This window comes from Xiphophorus hellerii, chromosome 12 (assembly GCF_003331165.1).
Source record: "Xiphophorus hellerii strain 12219 chromosome 12, Xiphophorus_hellerii-4.1, whole genome shotgun sequence".
NCBI classification, from domain to species: Eukaryota; Metazoa; Chordata; class Actinopteri; order Cyprinodontiformes; family Poeciliidae; genus Xiphophorus; species Xiphophorus hellerii.
In genome coordinates, this window is record NC_045683.1 from 19,408,511 (window position 1) to 19,433,101 (window position 24,591).

A 24,591-nucleotide genomic window follows, 5' to 3' on the forward strand; every position below is an offset into this window, starting at 1 on the left:
TTCTTTTTGTGTGAAGTGATTTTAGGCTTCTATGAAGAAACGACGACTAGGTTTGTGTAAGGCAAAGATCCATGTGGAGAGAGATTTTGAATATTCTCAACATTAGAGACAAGGAGAGGAGAGTGTGTTGAAAATTAACAAATAAACACATGCTGAAGTTCAGCCGGACACTTTTCCGAGCAATTATAAAACAATACAAAAACAAATGGAAACTGCAGAAGAAGAACCGTGTCTTGAGCATATGAAGAGAAAAAAACACACATATGGTTGTAAGAACTTTCACTTGCTAACAAACAAAAATTAAAGACTTTCATTCGAAATTGAATTCAAGATATATATATATATATAAAGAAAGAGGGAGAGAGAGGGAAATGTACACAGAAGAGACAACTCTCAGTTGTTTCAGGTATTTTTCTCATGATCTAGAGTAAATATAATTCTCCACAATTGACTCTCATATTACCTTTTCATTTGAGCCATAGGGCATGAAGTCCAATTACAGTTTCTCAATATCTCCCTCTAGATCTTGCCAGCCGGCAATCTGCAAATGAATGTTTAACTGTGCAAACTGTGCAAACTCCTTCTAAAATATTTGAAACCATTAGTGAAAAAAAAAACTTTGAAGCACACCAAAAAGGGCGCTATTAAACTATTTGCTTTAACATAAATACATTTGATGTTTTCATTAAGAATGTTTTCACAGATCTGGTTTTCCATGATGAGGGAATCTTGAACTGAGCCTTTTGTGCTATACTGAATGTCTCTGCTCAGAGCAGCACACATAGTGGGACTTCTTCTAAAAATGGCTAACATGTTACAGTAGTCACAAGTTAACTTTCTCATTATATTTCACTTTTCATAGGCAGGAAATTAAACTAATGAAGATCTGTCTGGTCACTGCAGATTTTGCCAAAGTTTTTTCTTTTTTTTTTTTTAAACACATGGCAAAACCTTTCAAAAGCTGGAAATACAAAGTGTCCCTTCCCATCACTTAACTAAAGCTCCGCTGAGCCCCTGGTGTACAGCAAAGTGCCCTAACAATCGGCTCAATGCCCCAGCCAATCAGAGGGACACGTGACCTTCTAATCCCTCTCTGTGAGAAGGGTAAGAGTGTATTGTCACTGTTGGTTTTGTGAATCGGCATTCAAAATCCCAAATGATTTGTCAGGAGGTGGAAGGACTTAAGCTAAACAGGAGAAGCAACTGCAGCGCAGGCCAGATAAGTGTGGGTGTCGATGCGTCCTCTGATGCAAAAAAGGGCGAGCGCGCGTGTGTGTGTCTGTGTGTGTAAGGGAAGGACAGACAGGGAACCTGGTTTCGTCTTTGCACTCGCGCGTGCTTGTTCGCAGCAGACGTCTGCATGTGGGGATGTGTGTGTGTGTGTGTGTGTGAAGGGTCTCTGAGATTACAGAGCTTGGATGACAGGAGTCCTCTGTGTGTAATCGTAGGTCCACATGCGAGTGCTCACCTTCCTCTGAGCGGATTAACCTAACGCTTAATCCCAAGAGAGCAACAGGCCAGAGAGGCCACACAGAACAGCTTCATTGACAATGGTCAGGGGAGGGAAGGCCACGTGTAAGATCTTTGTGACTAAAGAGTGTATATTTTTGATAAAATTACAATTCACTAAAAGAGATGACAAACTTTGGTGGGACAAAATTAAAAAAAATAGCAATTTAAGCTGACCTTTTAAAATAATGTCTCTTAGATGCAGAATACTTTAAACAGAGAGTAAGTGCCTCTTCTGTTTTTGAATTCACGGCAAGAAACAACTGTGCACTGACTGAAGGTATGTAGTGCGCATTACACAGAACCAATAAGCCGTTCCAACATGCTGCAAAATTTGTCAACTTAGGATATTTCCTTTCAAGGGTGATGTTTTACATTTCTATAAGTTTGTCAGTCAGAGTAAAAAAAATTCTAAACTTCTGTAAAAAAAATTTTTTTCAAAAACTGTTTTCTTTTACTTTAAGTATTTACTAAATTATATTGAGCTTAAAATTGCAGGTAAAATTCCCACCGTATTTCCTCACATTTTCCTCACAACATTAAAATATAAGAAAATGTACTTAGATATCAACTTTCCTCACAGTCTTAGATTTAAACGTAGCATAAGATATTTCTGTATGGAGCCCGTACACTTCTAAAATGAAACAAACAGTGCAGGGGGTTTAATTCAACTCTGAGGTGGCAACCTGTGAAAGTTGGCACAAGTTAATTATATTGTCCTTATTAATCCTCTCACTGCAACAGGTTCAGTTGTGCCACAGGAGACTCAACTGTGCTCACCTTGTAAATATATCACACTCCTTGTAGTGGTTACAGTAAGTCAGTCTCAATCACAAAGTCACAGAAAATGAATTGTTAGCTCAGCCTGAACATCAGTAACACTCTCCAAAAGGACTGATTTACAAAACTGTTCTGTGTGGCTCTGCATAAATTAACACCCAAGTAAGTCTATCAAACTGTGTCCTGCTGCAATATGAAAATCCTTTTGTTGTAATAAAATAATTTAAGGAGAGTTTCTAGCTATATCATATTTGCACTTTAATCCATGAATTGTGGCATGGCATGCTTACATGTGTATAAAAAGATAGAAATATGCACAATACGCTGAAAATTTCAAGCCTACTTGCCAATTTTTCCACTTGGTCTAAAAGTTTATTTAATATTATATATATATATATATATATATATATATATATATATATATATATATATATATATATATATATATATATATATATATATACTCTATCTACGCCTATAGAACTGTTATATATATTATATAGTTGTGTATAATATTTTTAGGAGCGCGCTTCATTTCACTTTATGTGGCTTTGTGTATGTGGACTCTACAAAGCTGAACAAGGTCACCACAACAGTAACATTAGCAATGACATGAAATGAAACTCATTTGGCCTCTTTCTAATAGAACATAACCAGCTATTTGATGTCACCTTGTAATGATAGTACAGAGTTGACACCGGCGGAGGTCACAACAAATCGATACGCGCAGTTAATGTACTTTGTTGACGAGCTGCGCGCGTCAAAATAGAGCCGCTAACTTTCCCCTTAGAAATAAAGATCTCTATATGTAAATGACGCTGCACTTCTTGGGTGAGTGAGTGCCAAGTGTTAACGCGGCGGGTACTTACTTTTGTTTGGTATGAAATCTTCTTCGGGATGAAAGAAACAACAAGCGGGTCCGCCGGTTGTTTGGCCCGGCTGTTTGACAGGAAGAGTGAAGCCGCTGCCTGATGGGGGGGGGACGGAGTTCGCTGAGACGCACTTAAAATCCAGGAGCGCAACTTAGCAGAAGACGGCGCCGGGTAAGAAAAAAAAGTAACGTACAGTACGTGGTAGGAGTCTGTATAATATCAAACCAAACTACTCTCTCTCTCTCTCTGTCTCTCTCTCGTTCGCTCTCTCTCTCTCTCTCTCTCTCTCTCACTCTTACTCTGTGCTCTGTGTGTGCGTCTCCCCCCACCCTCTCTGTGATCGGACAGTATCTTCTCTGGAGGCGGTGAGGACGCTTCGCCTGTTCCCTCCAAGAGGTGCCGGTGAGAGGAGCGGGACTCGGTGTTAGAGGTGGAGGGAGGTGCCAGTGAAGTGCGGGATGTCTGGGAGCCTGACACTGGTGTTGAGAGCGCTGTTTCTGTCTTTCCCTCAAATCCAGACCGAATGTTTGCCTGAAACCTTTCTACTCTCCCACCCTGTGCGAGAAGCAATAATCATTCCCCCCCTTCTCCTTTTTTTTGACTCCTGAAAGGGGGCGGTCTCACATTTCCCCACACTACTTTAATGAACGAGGCATGGTTTCTTAATTCTTTATTATCACGGCAGTCCCGATAGAGTGGACACACGATTAACTGCTCCGAGAGGACCACTAAAGGAAGATGATGGGCTCATGTCTATTTAACTAATGAACCAACAGAGAGCGCGTCTGCAGTCTATTTTTAAAAAGCCGCCGAAGTTGTAGTGCTCATTGTGGGAAACTTAGTTTTTTTTTACCCCTTTCATCGGAAATCAACCATAATTTGCTAAACAACAACAACAACAAAAAAAGGCTTCTGGACTTTTATATGCCTATTAAATTAAAAGAATACTGTAAAAGTGTGTTTTTAATGATATAAGCCGTTATTTAAACTTAAACAAAACATTACTTTGTAAATCCAGTAACATTCATTAATAATATCAATAGATCCATCTGAAGTAAGTACTTAGTTTTGATGATAAATCCTTCTTACATGTTTTATTTGTATGCAGACGTCGGTTTAGCCAAATTCTCATTTATTATGCACTGTAAAAAATAAGTTTCAGAGGGCATTAAACGTTACCAATGGAAATCACCAGAAACTTTAATCAAGTGTGTTTGTTTATAAATGCAATGTTCAATAATGGTTTAGATAGGCTCTGTGTTGGAACAAGAATTTAATTGGGTATCCAGCTAGTTTAGTGATGGCACTAATTTTGAAGTCAAAATTGTAGTCCAACCAACTTCAACATGGAAATAGTTGTTGCCTAACTTATGCATTGGTTTCCAAAAAAACATGTACATCTCTTCTCTTAAGAACAGATTTTATAAGCTTACAGCATTTCAATAATACAATGTGTTTTTAATAGTTAGGCAACAGTTATAATGCCTGAACAAACAAGATGAATATATTAAGCTCAATAAATGTTAGAATTTTTGAGCATGTACATTTCAAAAATTGAAATTTGACAACTTTATTGGCAAACTTACATAACTTGAGCCCTAAAATGCTGATGAAAATCTACCCAAAGACAATATTTGCCAATTCTAACAACTGGTTTTGTTAGTGCAGGGGGGAAAACCCATCTCTTTCTGGGACTTCAGAAGAAAAGTAAAGTATTGTACTAAATGATTTGCTGTTTAACACAGAGACTGAAAAGTCAAATCCTCTGGTATATCTTAAGGAAAATGATTCTCTTTGGATATAGAAAGACTGTACATTCTCAGGTTTTCGTTCCATCTATCCAAGTCTTAGCTATTTCATGCAGATAAGCCCTCGCAGCAGACAGTAAGTAAGCAACTCTTTATCCATCCAGCCAAATGATTTCCAAACATCCACTCTATTAGTGTCAATTAGAACAGTAAGTTCGCCACTTGAGATAAGACAGACAGTGCAGTGGCTTTGTGCAGAAATATGTATCTTATAGAATTTGTTAAATACCTAGATTTATTATAATAGTTTTATTATTCTCATTCAGTGGTGATTGTATATGAGAGGAAACAATAATAGATTTTGACCATATGTTTGGGTAAGAATGTCAATTTTTGTTTATTGCCACATATAGGCTTTACAAATCCAAACTGCATTTTAAAAAAATTACCGTACATCATGACACAATACAGTTAAAGTTTCTGGTGATGTTTGACGAGAACATGTATTATGCTGTGTTTTTCCACACATGTCCTGATTTTAGATTTTCATAATGCCAAAAACAAACACTGTTGGTCCTGTATAGAGTTATTCAGTGTAGCCTTGTCCAGTCTAGGTATAGATGTTGAACTAGAGCTCATCCAAGGCAATCCAGTCTGAGTTTAGCCTTCATCATTGTTTGTCAACTGCAGTGTTCAGCAATAATATATTACAAGGCGTATTCTGTGAACAAAAAAGGGGGTTGTCCACTTTCTAACAACTGGAGATGACCATAAGCAGACTACAAGTTTTTATGCTGCCCCCCCCCCCACACACACACACAGTAGCCATGTTTATATTACGAATATTCACTATATTTACAGTTGCTGGTTCAGTGTGTAATGTCTCCTGTAAAATATATCTGTGATACCCTGGTTTCACTTGAGTTTAGTATTATATTTTTGCTGTATCAATTCATACTCTGAAATCTACACCAAACAGTTAAGTCCTTCCCATAAGCCTAATGCACAAAATATGAGTCCCTCTTTGCCTTTCTGTGGAGTGTAAGCTGCAATCTTGCCACGTAGTTATTCAAGTTAGGAAATGTGGGGAACAAGGGTTAATAAATAAATCAAGCTGGCTAATATGTTTGACGGATGGACATTACAGCATGTAACTGAAGCCGCTGGTGTCTGATAACTCTGTGTGCCACCTTCACATCACATGACCCTTTAATCTTTAATAGCATTTCCTCTGGACCCTGGTCCTCCATGATAATCAATAAGGAGTAGTCTGTTAGACACCCTGAGTTCATAATGTGAACATGTCAGATATCAATAGCAAGTGAAACAATGAGTACACAGTTTTTACAACCTCTGCAGACACTTTTTCTCCCCCTTCAGACCTCTGTTTCGACTGTGCGTAGACACGCTAAGGGATACATCAACATGCATAGGTGTTTGTTTGTTTTTTTTGGTTATACCACATTCAGCGTTCCTTCGTCTTCTGTCTTGCTCTCTACACTGTCTGCCAGCAGCTCATTGGAGAGGTCCTTTCTGCATTGCAATGCTTGAGGTTGTCATTTAATGGCACCTGGAAAGAGAAACAAAGTGCAGAGACATGACAGGAGGAAGTAGGAACCTTCCAGTGAATCTGTGAATATACTTTAAAATATTTTTCTCTTGAAATATGTGGGTGTGTGTGTGTATGTATGTATAATGACCACATGCAGGCGTCTGAATAAATTGGAGGCTATGGATTGAATACATTTAAATGGTGTAAAATCATTAAAACAATGTGATCGTTAGCTCATGCATATTCATATAGGGGCACATAACTGTAAAACTACAATGAAGGCATACATCCAGCTTTATCAGTGCTCTTACCCTTAATCCAAAGCAGGGAAGTCCCACTGCATATTTAATATTCAAGAACACTGTAGATCCATGACCAAATCAAAATCTTATTGTACTGTGTATTTCAATGTGTATTACTTTTGCTACTAAGCTGAGATATCTGTAAAACTTGTGACACATATGTGGTTACAAACAGTTGTGGATTAAAGCGATAGTTAAATTTTATTTTTTAAGTGAGATTGTGTATAATAGTTACAAGCACTTAAAATCAATCCTGCAGTCAATAATTCTTTTGACATCTTCAAATAGCACACATCAAGATTAGTTAGAAGTTATCAGCCTGCCCAACAGGAGCCAAAACCAATTAAATATTTATTGTGTAGTATCAAGTCTAATCTCAAAAATGTCATTGTGGTTTATGCAAATGCTTTTTTTTCTGAAAAATTTTACCGGTTGTCACATTTGATTTGCATTGAGCAGTTATTTACAGATAAGCCAATGATTATTTACATTAGCAATGGAGGTTGAAGGCATTCTACCACCATTGATTTCCTTTGTGAAACACATACTAAAAGGGGATATTCAAAACATTTCTGATGAGTCTGATACAAAAGTAAAGCAGTGCAGGATCAAGATGAAATAGCAGATTGACTCAGAGATATTTTATTGATTTTTATACTATGTTGCCTTTCAGTCAAGTAGTTACTCTCAGGGGTTTGCGGGGAATCTTTATTTGTTCAGTTGCTAGTAACTGTTTCACAAAGAAGGATCAATGGTAGCACACAGACTCCCGGCTCCATTTCTCGTGTCAGTAAGCAATTCGAAGATGACAATAGTTTACAAGTTAATGAGGTAGCATTTGCATAAACCACCATGACGTTTTTAAGATTGAAGCTGGTTCAAGAGCTGTTTTAAGAAGTTTGCACTGGTCCTGGCCCCTCTCTTATTCTGTGTTGGCTTTTGCCTCCTTGTCCATATAATCAGGATTCATATGAAATGACGACAATTAGAGAGGTATCTACTCCAGGTGAGATATTAACTCCTTATAATTTGTAAACAAAACCTTCCCTAAAAAGTTCTGAATTATCCCTTTGAATTTTGTATACTATGTCAAACTATTTTTAATAGTTTTTTTTTCCACCTGAAACTTTCTTGGCCCAGATCTTCCTTCCCTCCTACTCCTATAAGGCTGCGCTTAACATACAGAGGAGGGAGTGTGAGAGTGTGTTCAAGTGTGGGTTTGACAGTCGCATCAAAGCCCGATGGGGGAAAATAAAATTTGTTTTACAGTTTGCCAACACAATTATGCAATTACAATATGTCACAGCATGTACACGCACTCCTCAGGCCATCAGCTAAATGTAGTTTACTGTGAGGTTTGGCATGTAAAGAGAACAGGGGAAACTGCAACTGGATGTTAAGTCAGACACATAAGTGCGGTTTGCTGATATTGATCTTGCTTGGATTGTTTCTTAAGCCTCTCCTGGCAGTCACTTTACAGCCTGTGTCACACACAGATGCTCTGACACACACACGCAAACAGACGCGGAGTGGTTCATCTAAAAATGCGTGTTTTTGGTAACAGAGAAACAGGGAGAGAGGGAGGAGGAGAGAGGGAAAGGAATGCCTCTCTTCAAGCAAAAGATAAACACAAACACATTTCCAGGGCAAACAGGAACAGCCCGGGCTCAGTGCAATCTGTTGTCGATCACGCTCACGTGAAAATACAATCTGCCTGTCACAGTCGATGATGTTGTCAAGCACTCTGCCTCGCCGCTCCTGAGAATTAGCCGGCTATTACAGAGGCTGTGGGAGACGAGCGGAGTATTTGTTGTATGTCGGATATGTCTGAGGATGCTCCCAGCTTTACTTGGTATTTACAGGTTTCAGTCGCTGTTTCCTGCGCTTGTTTCCCTAATGAATTTTGGAGACGTTTGGTGTTTTGACAGTAGATTGATGCTACATGATGTGACGACCAAAGCCTTCACGGTGGGGACAAAAAGACCTGTAGGCCATTTTACCTCACAGGCTCAGCTGAGAAGCTATAGATTTCCCTTTTGCACATAGGTTTGAATATTGTTGCATGCTTTCTTTCTTACTTTTAGAAGATATACTGTATGTGTCTGAGGGGCATGATGAGAGATAATATTTTTAGTCAAGTGTCTGCATATTATTCAGTGTAAAAGCATGTGTAAAACAAATTTTATTCTAAAATTTTATTCTTGAGCTTTATGAAAATGTATCATTTTTGGTTTAATATTTTCAATTTAATTATGTAGTTCTTAATTTTGTGCAAGGATGAAACACTTTTTGATTGAATTGTCTTTTATCCATCCTGTTAAATTTAGCATACATATTCAGGACATGCTCAACCCAAACATCTGGAGAGATATCTCCACTTTAGGAGTCACGTCACACTTTGCAGAGGAGAGAGAATTCCTTTTCTCTGCTTTTTCTAATTTTATTAGCTTGCAAAGCCTTGTATTTAATACGATTTCAAGCTCCTTATTAATAAGATTGATAAGAAAACTCAGAGGGTAACATCACCAGTAATTATGCTGCTAGAAATTCTACCACTGTAAATTATAATTAGAGGAGGAAAGGTGATAAAAATGTATTTTGATTCACTCAAGTCATGGAAGCACACTTTGCTAATATTAAATGTACGAAACAACAACATTTGTGATCCACTGATTTTCTTTTTTCTTCCTATTATAAAAAAAAAACCTAAAGAGATATTTTTCTATCAATGTGGTATTTATATCTAAATAAATTATGAATTTAATGTTCTATATTAATTTTTATTTAAAAACAAAGAAGCAATACAGCTATGTTGTATTTGTTATTTTTTTCTTTTTTTTTCTTTTTCACCACAAGATAATTTACCTACCCAAACGTGCATTATTAAATTAAGTAATTTTTTTGCTAAACAATTAGACATAATTGTTATTATGACTCCAGGACAAATAACAATAACCGATTGTTGTCTATTTTGATAAAAAGCTCAAGGTATGTCACACTTTCGCAGCATGATAACCTTGAGCAAAAAAACACCATCATTTTTAATACTGTCACAAACAAAAATGCATAACATACATTCTTGCTAAAAAAAAAATACTTTATTAAAAATGTAGAATAAATTCTAGCTAATTTTAGTTACAGTCCTGAGGTGATAATTGCATAGAATATTACACAGTTTTGCCTTTCTGCTCTTTATACAGCATTACATGTTGCACATCTGCTACCAGGTGCGGTTTTAAAACAGTAACATAATATCATAAAAAGTGAGATAGCCAGAGCTCCATGACTGTCCATGATTTAAACATTTTCAAAATTTGTAAATTGTTTTCCTTCTAAGGAATAGAAAAGTGTAGAAGTTGCCTTCATTCAGCCAGCTGACCACCAGTGCACAACAACATGAGAAAAAGAGGGCGGATCCGCAGGACCTAAAGCTCCTTAAAGTCTGGGAAAGCTCTGGATACTCTTGCAGTTTCTCTGGCTTCTCATTAAAAGGACCTAATCAAAGGAACGGCATATCAGAAAATCTTAATGGCATCAAAACCTTAACTATCTTAATTCTAGTCCATGCTTACTTTCCAAACAGACGCAAACAGCTGCATTACTCCATGATGAATATATATTACAACTTTAACTTAAAAACAGCCCATTTAGAGAATTTAAGTGTTTCTTACTTAGATTATGCAAAAAAGAACCCCTAAAACAACTCCCCTGAAAAGTAAATTTTTTTCTAGTTTGATTTTTGTCATCAAAATCACAGACAGTCACACCAAACGTCATAAAACCCAATGATGACAGATCATGTAAAGAGTTTAAGTATAAACTTGAACACAATAACAACAAGGTCAGGAGGACTTCTAAACTGCAATGGCCACAAGGTAGGCTCTCTCCAAGCTGTGTCACATGGGATTTGCATGTGTTGTATTTAACAAACAGTGTTCTGTCTGTACACCTTTTCTGCATTATGGATGAATCACAAGCTCAACAACAAGCTCTGCTTTTGTTGCGCCCGGGGCTCCAGTTACAACATCAGAACAGCTCTTTGGTCCTGTGACCATGCAGACAGCCTCAGATGAAGCTCTGCCGGGTAAACTGTTGGTCAGGCCTGTTGCTTTTTTTTTTTTTTTTTGCTTTTTTTTCACACCATCATATGAATGCGTGTTTGTACATTCACACACCAAAACATCCATTCTTACTTGACTCTAATAGTAGGAAATTTTCCTCTTAATTTTTATAATTTCAATAAAATAAACACTTAACATCTGGATATTTTGAAGAAAACAGAACAAGAAAAAGATTGGAATTCATATTTCATTAAACACCTGCAGAGTGACTACATATCGATCCGGTTTCTAATCACAGCTCTTTAATTTCATATATAGCATTAATGTGCCTACTGTATGACAGGTGCCAAGGGGGAACCATCTGCTACAGATTAAATACACACTCACACTGCAGTTAAGTGTGCAGCCTGTAGGGGAGGTCTGCTCCCTTCTCAAACCGAATGAAATGTCTCAGTTTAGTGTTAACTTGGAGGTATCCCTCGTGCAAAAATAAATCAGTAACTTAAACCATGCATTAACAGCTTTTTAGCAATGCAATTTAGCAGAATTATCATCTCTAAAAACAAGTCATTTTAAATAGAGATTAAATACTTGTTGAAATTATCCTTCATACTGCATTCTAATTATTTTCATTTTAATTTACTTGAGTTTTTTTCATTCTAATCCCTGACACTGTTGTTTCTCTAACCTCTCTTTCTGTTCCTAAATCTTCTGTCATGCTTTCAGTCTGTATATATCAAGGGCTAAGCACTCTTTTTGTCTCCTCTAGATTGCTTTGAGAGAGAGAAAAAAAACTTACTTTCTGTTAATGATTTTTCCTCCGCTTTGAATGGTTGGGAAATAATTCGGTATGAGCCGCTCCAGAGCAGGCACAGTTATTTCATTGTTCTTGCTGCCCTTTCTCTAATTGTGCTTAGCAAGGGGAGATGCTGGCATTCCTTTTGTTTTTTTGGTCTCAGTTCAAGGAGTGCCCACTAGAATTTCCTGAAGTTGTGTAAAAAAACTGCACATGTCAAAGTGTAGGGAGTGCAGAAATGGGAGCGAGATTATATTTGCACAGATAGATGATGAGTTAAGATGCATAATTATCCTATTGAAGTTTGTTTGCAAAGTCAGATTTTCTAGCACACACTAGTCACTGATGATGTTCATTGTCCCTCACTCTTGTTCATATTGTGCTTTGAGACTTTATCAATAATGTAGTTCTGTACCTATTGGACAAATGGCCAAGAAACATTGGTTTCCATTGCATTCTTTACCAAGTACAACATTTGGCAGGGAGAGTTTAGGGTTATTTATTGTATGGGTTTGCCTTCTATGGATTGGATATGCTCTCACTCTGACTGCATATGGTTAATATAATTTGGGATAGTGTGAGTTTCAGAGTGCCTAGTTTCTAACGTTGGTCAGTCATAATGTAACACGTAAATGCCAAGATCTAAGTTTACCTGGATGAACATTTGCATTTCAAAACTGTTGAAATAGTTCAAACTAACCCAGTCTATGTTTCAGTTTAACTGGTAAGAGTTTAATTGGTAAGAACAAAAATAGACCATCACTATATTGCGCCTTCTTGGGGGATGGGGAAAAGGAGGCAGTCTGTTTTTTGATCAACACAACTACAAATGTGAACGTATGGTATATGTATTCTTTATAAGGAGTAAAGTGCTCTTGAGGGCCCCCTGCTAGCATGGAGGGCACAAACTTAATTATATATTTGTCTAGCTCTGGACAAGAGCACTGTAACTGCAGATTTACCCTGCATCCATCTCAGCTTTTTCTGTTGGAGTGATGTGATCTTTGAAGATGGACTCTGCATTTGCTTCTGCGTCCATCAAAAACAGGATTAGTTCTAATTTTGATGGTTGGTTTTGCAGAGGAGATGAGCACAAAGCTGCCATGCAGACGCAGTGTAAATGCTCTCATTGACTACAGTGGGTGCACATTTACTGCAGAGTCTGTTCCGTGGCAGAGCGGAGACGCAGGCAGTGTAAATTCGGGGTTAGACTCTTGTTGCTAAAACTGGAAAACTGGCAGTTTTGTGATATTATTTCATGGTAACTATTAAATGTAGTTTGTTTTAACCACACTGAAAACTGCTACCTTGCGCTAGCCGTATATGCACTACTTCAGATTTTTTAAGAGTTTTCAGTACATGTATATGTTATTTTGTCCTATAAAATATTCAAATCTGACTCAGTTTATAGAACCAAAGAAACAAGTTCTAGCCACATTAAACTAGTAATTAGGTAGAAGTTGTGCACTGAGTAACATTTTTTCAATGGACAACAGTGTTCAGAAATCTGTCTGGCATAGTATCTATCTATCTTTCCTCCTTTTATTATTTCTCTGTGCCACAGAAAGGTTTCTAGTTTTCACTGTTTCAAAATCCTTTACTCACAATGACTTGGCATATGTTCTTCCTGCAGCTGTTGACCTCTGCCAATTCTACGGACAATTAAAGATCATTTGGTGTGGATACACAATTTCTCCCACACTCCTAACAAGCATCAGATAACATCTCGCAGAGAAGAAAAGGGAGCGCAGAGGAATAAATGTGTCTAAATGAGGAATCCCCAGCTCATGTGTGCGATTGTGGGGCCTATAGCGGCCACGGGCTCCGGCTTGTGCTACATGGTGGAGCTTGGCAGACGAGCGGCACCGTCTAAAGCTCTTTGTGCCTTCAGGATCACCCTCGACTCATTCTTATTCATACATGATCAGAGGGGAAGCAGGCAATTGAGATTAGCCGCAGATCAAAAGAGCCGCCTAGCTCCAGCGCTTGTGTTTTGTAGATTCAGGCGGCCCCAGCACACAAGCAATGTATCGCGGCAGCGGAGCGTCATACTGTTTTCTGGCCTCAGCTCCGCTCAGAGGGGCTAGAAGGAAAAGGAGTTATCATACAGGAGGACATAACGCTGCTGGAAATCTCCCAGAGTTAAATAACAAAGGGAAGAGCAAATAAAAAAGGCATAATGTGAGCAAAATTACTCACTGTTTCTGTAAGCCATTAATGTATCACAACACCATGCTTTCCATACCACTGCTATCAAAACTGCTCCCATATGTGCAATAAGTCATGGTACAGTTGTAATTTGTTTAAAATTGAATGACTGACTGAATTCAATGAAATACACTTTTTCCAATGACGAAAACATTGTAACCACAAAGCATCTGGATTAACTTCATCTATAATATAATCAACTGAAACAGCAAATTAAACAACTGCTTAAACATTCACTTTCTTGCAATTAAATTAGTGTGAGTAGAAAATAGATATAACATCAAATTTCTTTAGGAATTTAACTGAGTTACACTTGGTGAGCATACCAACTAATAATAATTGGATACATACATTATATCACTCTTCCGCTACCAATAAAAATAAATTGGCACCCTGCTCAAGTTTCTACCTTGCTACATCAATAACTAAAAACAAGAATTAAACCAGTTGCAGAGCTTGAAAGCAAGCTGACAGGATGAGGTTACTTTCAAAGGCAAAAAGGCAACAGTGTGAGAGCATTCACCACCCTACAGAGAAAGAAAACAACGCGTTTCCTCAACTCTGGTGACCATCAAAGCCAGGGAATTCAGAGCTGGTAAAGCTAATATGTGAGGGCTAAGCAGTTCCCGTAAACTGGGTCAAAGTTTCTAAGGTTCTAAATTTTTGGGAATTAGTGGTTCTCCATGAGGAAAGCAAATGAGAAAATGATATACTGCGAGTTCTACTTGTATGAGTTGGCAAAATTGGTTTGGTATGGTTTGGTGTAATAAGGAGAATGGAACAGTTTTAAACCTAACAAAACTCTAAGTGAATTAATGTTTTTGTTCCTCTCACTAACTTTTCAAAGTCTTATGCAAAATATATATTTGGCACAAAACAAAAAGAGAAAAAGATTGGAGACTTCTGTTTTGTGTGGTCATTTGCAAAACAAACTACATATATGAAAGTAGCCTAAAGTTCATATGTGAAACTTTCTCCAAATTTTTGCTTCCACCTTAGTTGAAATCAACTGTTTTTCTTAACTGTCAGTCTGGTGAGATAAAATCTACTTTAGTTTTGGAATAAAATAACAGAAAAACATCTAAAGAAATTTTAGAACTTTTTGAACAGAGTTGAACCAATATCAAAATCACGGCTTAATCTGTTACACATGTTTTGAACCGGTCTGCCATGTATGGCCTAACATCCTGGAGGGTACAGGGTTTTCCACTGACAGAATGACATTCAGACAAGATGGGGGGGAAAAGGAAAGGAATAGATTGTTCTGTGAAAACTCACCCGTGCCTTTTCTCTGCTTCCCCAGGAAGTTACACCCTGCAGAACCAGCTGAGGCCCAAATGTTAAAAAAAGTAGAGCAAACCTGTTTAAAAATCTAAACAACAATAAAGACTGTAAAAAAAAAATAATTACAGAAAAAAAGAGAGAAAAATTAGTTTAAGTTCGATGTCCTGCATGAATTAAAGCCAGACCAGCTGGCTTTGAAAAGAAACCCCTATTTGGGTTGTGTGTTTGCCCCCGATCTCTGCCTGGACTGAAATCAGGTCTGCTTCTTTCCGACCACCCTGTGCCACTGTCCCAGCTAAGTGCACCTGCCCCTATCAGTCTTGCATAAATTTAGCCTTCCGACGGATCAGTGTCACTTGTCGGCACTGGCATATGTGCCCTCCCAAGAATCCTGCAACCTTCACATGGGCAAAAAAAGACTACCTTTGTCCCTTCACATGCAAAGACTCATGCCTGCATGTGTGACTTTGTAAACAAAGCTCCTAATTTTAAAAATTAGTATGCATGCTTTATGTATCTTACAGAAAATCTCTTCATCCTGTGAGCAAGCATTCTACATAGATGCTCTACTATAATAAGTAAAATAACTTGTTTGAATATGAGTAAATATTAAAGTAAACATTTTATTTGTGTCAAATATGATGATCTAGGATGTTCCCGCTCCAGAACACGATAAAAATAAATACATTTGGATGTGACAAATAATCCTGCCCCTTTCATAACCGGAGTCAGTGTACTCTATGTGAATCATAAATAAATTAACTACTGGAAGAAATTACTGAGCATTGATAGCATCTTGACAAATATCAAAATACCAGGTGCACTGGTATACACCTATAATTTAGTAATTATAAGCTCATTTATCTGAGTATATCCATGACTAAAATCCGCCCACACTCCTGCTTTTTCTAAGCACCATAATGCTCAGAAAATGTTGTTTTGTCATTATTGCCAGATAAAAATCGTGTTTCCTTCCAAAGAAAAACTTTGGTTTCCCTAAGCTGCTGGCATAGTGACTTTAAGCCATTTTTCCATCCTAATGACACATTCAGTGCAGTGCAAGAATCAGCAGGCTTAAATCACAACATCTTCTGTGCACATTTGTGTGTTAGCTAAAATTGTTGTGGGGGTGGCACAGAGGTAATTGTAATTTTATCAAATAATTTCCAGTCACGCTCAAGTTATCTGTTGCCAAAATCTCTTGTATATAATGACACAGTACAACTAAATTAGTATGTCATATGTCCCTCTTAAATAGGTTGACTGTCTTAAGTGGAGATTGATGATATTAAGGAAAGATGAGCAGAATATAGATTAGTATTTTCCCAGAAAATATCCAAAAGTGTTGATCTAGAATGAGGGCGAATGAAGCAGTGGCCACAGGATGATCGGTATTCACACTTGACAGTGGAATTTTGTTTGTATTGATCCACTTGTATTGCTTACATGTTTCTGGGCAAAGATAATAAACTAATCAGTTTTTTAGGCCAATTTCTATTACCATTACTACCTTTACTCCTGCAGCATGCACTAGCCAGTTAATGTTTGCCCTTTCTGGTATTTTTGTGACCTCATGCTGGACAGGAATTGAGTAATTTTTTGGACAGGAATTGGGCGGGAAGTGGATCGATGGTCACAGTTTATTTAATCTTGTTAGGCTTAAAAAAGGAGGTATTTGGTGTGCTGATGAGACAAAGTAGCAGAAATCTTGTGTATGTAGTGGTTATCCATTTTGAGGAAAAACGATGGATAACCTGAAATCAAATGAGAGATCTGTGCCAGATGAGAATCAACTCTAATAACATATATGAAAGATAACATGTTGTGTCGATGTCAGTGGCTGACTTCTAAAGAAGCAGCTGACTGAACTGACTGAGTGAGGATGCACAGAGTTCAGTGGGCAAAAACATCAAACCTCGTAGCTGCATGGTTATTGAGTAATGTCATAGATGACGGACCTCTGCTTGAATCTTTTAACATTTGAGAGAAGAAAGTGATTCATCAAAACCCTTTTGTCGAGAGAAACATATTTCTGTTTCATTGTAAATTTCTTCATAGTATCTCCCTTATTTCCTTAAACCCTGGTGCTTTGTATAGGTTGTGTGCGTTCTTTTATCAAAATCAGATGACCTCTAGGAGATAAATAATAATAAAATTATAGAAACTTTAACCTTTGGACCTTAATTTAATACTACCAGTTCATTTGTCTTTCAGAGATTGGGAGGATGACCTGAAAAATGACCTCCAATGACATTTACTGGCATATTCAGCAACATCATCAACTCCATTGCTACTGAAGGAGAGGCTATAAATAACCACAAATGCTTAATATTTTCTAAGAACTAAGGGTGGTTGTGGTGTTTTATAGGAGGTCAGGAAAAACCTCGTGTACCTCAAGCCACAAGCAGAGCCTGATCAGAGGTTTAAAACCAAGTATCACAGGTCTTAGATAATTGTCAAGGGAAATACAAAATCAAACATTTCAAACAGCAATAGCCAAACAAAAAAAGATGCCTTTTGAAAAATGTTCATGATCAGCAATGCTGATTATGTGTAATTATCTCTGGCTATATTCATGTATATTTCGGTCTGCTTAGGATAAATCCTAAGACTGTGACACAACTGATGTGTTTTGGTAAAGGGTCAAGACTGGATGGAAATATTTTAAAGACTAAAGACAATTCTTCTCACTGACGTTCTGATCAGGAGCAGAATTGGGGTAAACATAATATCTGCAAATATTGCAGGCTGAAATTTTTTGAAAAAGATAAGGAGAGCATTGGGATGTTGCTGATCAGTTTATTATATCTTGCAATAATTTGAAAGACACACTTCACAGACCTTTCAGTATGTCTTAAACTCAGTAATGAAACTAATATTCATGCATGGTGGATTTTTGTGCTGACGCAAAAATGACCACAATAAAAGTATAAAAAAAGACTGTGTAAGGACCTATATTTATATATATAGGGATAAGAATGACTGGATGCAGTTCCAGATTGGGTGTAGAAGTGAAAATCATGTCAAGCCCAATAGTCCTTATTCTCTGTTTTTACTGCCACCAACTTTCTGTCACCCAAGTCTCTCTGGCTGATCCAGTCACAGAACAATAACAGGTCTAGTTGAGATCACTGGTAGTAAACATTTACTCTTTATGGTTTGTGTTTGGTATATCACCATAACAAAGCATCTCTTCTTATTAATTGCAATATGAGGTGATTACGGGACACTTAAAAGTTGGATTGTACAATGAACACTAATTTAGCAAATCATGCATTCCTATAGAGGCTTTTCTCTGCTCACCACTGTGTCACAACTCCTGTGTGCATCACTGTTAAATTGACCCTGAATGTGTGCACACTGCATATAAAGAAGAGGTATTATGTAAAATCTATTTATTGTGTGTATTAGATTTACAGCAATGTAACACGATTGTACTAGCAACATAATACTGCTGAGCTCTCATTGGATGATTAATTGCAGTCAACATGGATTGCAGGTAAACTGAGTTTTTGTGGAAACTTAAAATATAATTTTAATAAAATATTGCATTTTGGAATTTAAAAACACAAAAACTAGTAAAATGTTTACTTTTAAAGTTACACTAATTATCAAACACAGAACAGAAAAACAAATAAAAGGCCTAGAGTATGTTTGTAAGACAGAAAAAAAATAGATGGTTTTTGAGAGATGGAAATTGAAAGATAAAAAAAAATCCCAAACAAATCAATATAGAAACTTGGTAAAAAAAAAAATGCTTGGTATGCCATAAGGTTTCAATAATTTTTATCACAGTAGAACCTTTTTTTTTCATTGTGTCCAAACAGTACAATGAATGGTTTGAGCAGACTTCAGTATGTCTGCCCACCTCTCTTCTCCATACAAGGTCGCTCTGTGTGTGTGTTCAGCTTCAGAGAATGATGAGAGGCTGAGGCACACAATCACCACCAAGCACATACCTTTCTACCCCACAGTCCAGACACAGACCTATGGGTTATATGTTTATCAGACATCTCGAGGTGAGATAGCTGATTTATGACCCCTGCTTATAAGGCTCTAAACTGAGTGTCCATCATCAAGTGATGAAAAAGTACTAACCTCAATGCAGAACTAAGAATTCTACGTATATGGATAAATAGGGTTTCTGATCCTATCATCATGTCCTCAGAAAATTAAGAATTTTGACCCAAAAGGTCCTGGGGTGCTTCATCTGGATGAGCTTGGTCAGTTTTCAGTGACAGGAATGGATGAAGCAGAGCAGAAGGAGGGTTTGAAGACACTGAAACAAGAACAGGGAGCATGAGAGAGCTCAAGACTAGGAGAGCGAGCTACACACCTCCATCCAAAAACAATATTTTAAGTGAAACCTTACCCTTTCCATCTGGCTCTTTTGAAGGGTGGATTATGACTAGTGGCATGGTCGGGTTTTTAGCCTACACTGTTCCTTCTGTAAGACCAGAATGACATTTTTCCATAAGGATAATTGTAAAGGTCATAATTGTGATAACTGTCACTACTGCTGAGAGTTCCAAATATTTATATAATACAAGCCATGTCAAGGTAAAAAATAGGTTAAAGATATTTTCAAATGGAGAGGAAATATATGTCCTTATATTTAGTCAAATTTTGTATTTTTGAAGAAAATTAGCTGCCACTCCTATGAAAAGCACATCTTTTGTGCTTAGGTTCCCTGTATGGTCATTCTTTCTGGAACAGGAGAAAGACAGAAAGCATTTTCAGGTGGCCATGGTAACAAAATGAAGCAATTTCCTTTTCTCTTTCTTCTCTGTATTTGCCCTAACTTCCACATAAATCTCCTTCACCTTCTCTTCACTTAGTTTCCTGTGGACTGAGTGCAAATTGGGATATATAGTATGTTTTCCTCCTTTAGATGTGGCAAATAAATATTATATGTGGTGTAAAGAAAGTTACTGAAACAATAAACCCTTTGGTGCTTTCTTTGTGTAATATCATGAATGGTAACAGAGGATATCCTCACATCTCTGTGAGATCTCCTTTATGTCCATCCTGAGAATCAATATGGCCAAAGGCGTCATCTTTAATGTGGGCAGTTCAATTGAAATGTCAGTCCCATATCTGCAAATTAGGAGAAACGTCAAAGCCATTCAAAAGCATAAAAGCAGAGAAAAGTGGGGAACAGAATGACTTCTTGATTAGCAACATTTCAAAGGCTTCAGCTAGCAGTTTGGACCAAACTCAAAGTATCACAAATGAGCACTTGATTAATATTCACTCTTTAAGTAATATTAATCATTGACATGGTGCAATCGCATCATTCAGTTAAATCTTAGTAGTGTCATCTTCCTTCTCCTACTGTCCCTTGAGTGTTTTCACTCCTCTGTAAATCCCTGTGACTGGTGTTGCAACTTTAAAACCCAAAAAGAATGAGTTTCTGATGATGTTTGAAACCAGCTTAGCTCTAGTTCACATTGTACCAATTCAATAATAGCCATATTATCAAAGCCTATAGTCCTTAGAATGCAGTAAGGACAATTTTGTTTTTAATATTTTTAATATTATTTTAATCTTTATGTGAACCTAGATGCCTCAATGCTGCTGTTACACCTGAATTTTCCCACTGTAGGAGAACAAAGGAGATGTATGTTCTATAGTACTAAAATCCAGTGTACAAAGTACAGTGGTTGTGCTTCCTAACCTGGCAAATATACTGCTGATTTTAGGTTTAGGGATCACCTTTGAATACCTTAGATCCACAAATACTTGAAACCCTTCTCAAAAATGCTTATAACGGCCCATTTCAATAGTTCAAACACCAAATATACCTCAATAAGCATTAATACATACAGTGAAAAGCACTACCGCCAAAGCCAATGTAGACATCTTCACTCTGAAATTATCTTAAATGACTACCGCCCAGCTTCACTACTAACCCCAGTCATTATAAAATGCTTTGAGAGGGTCATCCTAAAACACATCAAGTATAACCTTCCTGCTGGTCTGGACAGGCACCAGTTTGCCTATAGAACGAATCGGTCCACAGAGGATGCTGTCTCCTTTGCTTTGCACACAGCCCTGACACACCTGCAGCATCCTGACACTTATGTCAGGATGATATTCGTCAACTTTAATTCAGCATTTAATACCATCATCCAGGAGAAGCTGATGGTAAAGCTCCACAACCTCAGACTTTCATCATCAGTGTGCCTTTGGATCAGGGACTTTCTCAATAACGGACCTCAGATGGTGAAAATAGGGGACTGAACATTATCCACTATGGTTCGTAATAGAGGCATACCACAGGGCTTTGTGCTTAGTACTGTTCTTTTCAATCAATCAATCAATCAATCAATCAATCAATCAATCAATCAATCAATCAATCAATCAATCAATCAATCAATCAATCAATCAATCAATCAAGTTTATTTGCATAGCACATTTCAGCAATAAGGTATCATTTTATATCATAAAATATATGATTTTGTGTTTTTATATCATAAAAACCTATAAAGTCACAGAAGACACCACAGAGTCAACAATTACTCTGTTCACCCACAACTGTGCAGCCATCCACTCCTCTAACAGGGTTCTAAAGTTTGCAGGTGATACCAAAACCTCAACCTCCCTGAACAGGAAGTCTCAGAGGACAGTGCACCCAACAATCACGACTCGCAGGGAGGTAATGAAGTCGTGAAGTGTATGGGCAACGTCAAATTCCTGAGCATCCACCTCATCTCAAACCTGGGAAGAGGTGGTCGCTGAACACCTCTCTTCTAACGAGAAAGGCCCAACAAAGACTCTTCTTTCTCTAGAAACTGAAAAGAGCTGGACTTCCTTCTCAGTTGCTCAAAAGCTTCCATAGAGCCATGACTGAGAGCATCGTCTGCCTTGGTATGACTGTAGGTACGGCAGTTGCACAGTCCAGGCCAAAAAAAGATTTGACCCGGATGGTGAAAACTGCCCAGTGGATTGTGGAGAGCCAGTTACCCAACCTGAACCAGACTGCAAAGGAAGGTCAGTCGTATTGCTGCTGATCCCATTCATCCAGGACAGAAACTGTTTGTACTGCTGCCGTCTGGGAAACAGTACAGGTACATAGGGAGCACAACCACATGGCTAAGGAACAGCTTTTTCCCAGGAGCTGTGAAATCCATCTGTCCACCTTCCATCCCCTCTGCAAACACACTCACACCCATTTGCTGCACCATAAGGACTGATTAAGACTTATTTATCCACGTATCTATTTATCATCGAGGACTCTGTTCCAATTTTGTTATCTAGTTTGTCTAGAAACATAGTGAGAAATAAAAAATCTTATATCTTAAGTCTTTGATCTTGTGTGTAGATTTTTTTTAGTGAACTTTAAGAATGAAAAAAAACTATTTTATTATTTCAAGAATGATTATGTGGGATAAAATCATGCAAAATATATTTATTTCAAGCAATTAAAAACAAACCTGACTGATGTGAGCAGATATGTTCTCACAAGCCAAAAGTCATGCAAGCATATTAGTTTTCATTTGTAAAGAAATCTTCAAAGTCAGTTACCTTGGATACGGAAACTTATTATTTCTTATTCAGTTCAGTGTTTAGGAAACAGAAGTAATAGCTTGAAAGTTTTAATATGATATTTCTAGTAGCTGCCACATAAATTTAATCACAAACAAAGTAAAATAAGATTTGGTCTGAACTTTCAGTCCCCTTCTTCAAAATATTTTCATTATTTTGAATGTGTATGTAGATTTCAAGAAGATATTGTTTGTATTTGCACTTGGTAAATTAATCTAACTGAGATAGTTCAGTCTTAGATGAAAGTCTTCACTGCTCATGTCGAATGTATGGCATGAGAGAGTAGAGTTAAACAGCCACAGACAGCAGCCCATAGCAGCCCACTGTACTCCTGGGGGAGTACAGTGCTATGGTGCCCAGGGAAAACAAAGTCTCAGGCCAGAGGTTTAGGGTGTTGCCCAGGCTCCCCTGTCAACTGCACTTACTCTGACAGAACACAACTCAGACTCAGACCGCAGAGATAGAAAACGTCTCACTGTGTAATGGAAAAAAAGTGATATGTCAGTTGTTTCACTGTGGCCATGGTGTTCTAGGTTTGCCACGCAAGCATCACGGCTGAAGTCATTACTTTGCTAAAGACAACAAAATGTCAAGAAACCTAGTTTAGGATATTATTTGATGAGGAATCACAAAAAAGTTTAAATCCTTGAATAATGTTGTGTTGTTTTTTTATATATATATATAAAATGGTCACACTGTATACCATAAAGAATCCTCATTTAGCTATTTTGTTGAATTATGACTAAGGTGTAAAATATTAAAATAGTTTACATTTGCTAGCGCTCTTTAAATTTCCCTGCTTTACATAGGCAAGAAATTCAAAGCTGTTTTGTATAAATCTTACTAGAAATAAAGTGAAAATGGAACAATATTACATTCACTATACAATTTTGATACTTTTTCCTGAAGAAAAAACAAACTAACCTGAATTTGAAACAGCATGTATTTCAGTAAAACAAGTATCTCATACATTATACAGATTTGCTTTAATTAGCTGTAATCAACAAATTAAAAGAAGACTAATAGAAAATATGTCTGTCTGTAATTAATTTATATAACTGTTTTTAGTTAGTAAATGGAGTGACTGATAAAAATGAATATTTTAATAATATTCTAATTTACTGAGTAACTAATGCAAATGGAGCCTGACCATGTATTGTAAACAGTATGTTAATGTAAGATGATTTATTTTATTTTTTTTTAATATATAACAACTTCATTTGAAATGAGGACATTTCATTTAAAGAGGGGGAACTAATTGACATCGATACATGAATGTAGACAAGAAAAATGTAAGTGTTGGAGCAGCTGTGAAAATATGCAGCTGTGAAGGATCAAATCTGGATGGATTACTTTTTACTTCCTATACTATTTGGTCTACTTATTGATGTGATGCTCTATACTTTTTTTTAAAACATTATCTGATTTTGTAGTTTTTTGTCTATTGTGACATACTATTTGTTAGAAAGCTGACCACACACAGCAGTACACTATAAATTATTATGACTAACCTTATCACACATAATAAGGTTAATTACAGTATGTGGCGGACTGCCACATGCTGTAAATGTGGCAGTCCGCCAGGGTCCCACCTTCACTTACATCAGATTCAGACTTCCAAAAAGAGTGAGCAAAGTGGTATAACTTTTTTGATGCATGTGGACTGTTCCTCTAGTTTAAAGGCATTTGCAGATGCTGTGAACCCTTTTTATTTGCAAGAATATCCAATATTGCAGAATAACAACAGTCCCATTCGCAATAGAGAAGGAGACATACAGTAGACTCCTTGTCTATGTCTTGGGGTCTAGGTATAAAATTTTCAGCACAGCTCATGACCACATTGACATGAAAATTAACTATTATGAGTTAAACCTGTGTTAATTTGCAGCAGTACTGATTATTCAGGAAGTAAGAAGTAGTTAAAATTAGAT

The 24,591-nt window shown here is 37.2% G+C and overlaps 1 protein-coding gene across 9 annotated transcripts in view; it reads right to left on the bottom strand.

Annotated features, from left to right (window-relative positions):
- The window catches only part of mef2cb (myocyte enhancer factor 2cb), an 82,575-nt gene extending 67,196 nt beyond the window's left edge, over nt 1-15,379 (bottom strand). For 2 of the 9 annotated variants that reach the window (XM_032578856.1, XM_032578855.1), the window contains exons 1-2: nt 15,107-15,379; nt 6,370-6,479 (exon numbers count right to left, since the gene is read on the bottom strand). The gene's annotated coding sequence lies outside the window, so the exon portion shown is untranslated. Of the gene's footprint in view, nt 1-3,158; nt 3,733-6,369; nt 6,480-15,106 lie in introns of those variants that run through there. The other 7 variants (XM_032578858.1, XM_032578857.1, XM_032578854.1 and 4 more) reach the window with 5 other exon arrangements.
- Between the last annotated feature and the right edge of the window lie 9,212 nt (nt 15,380-24,591).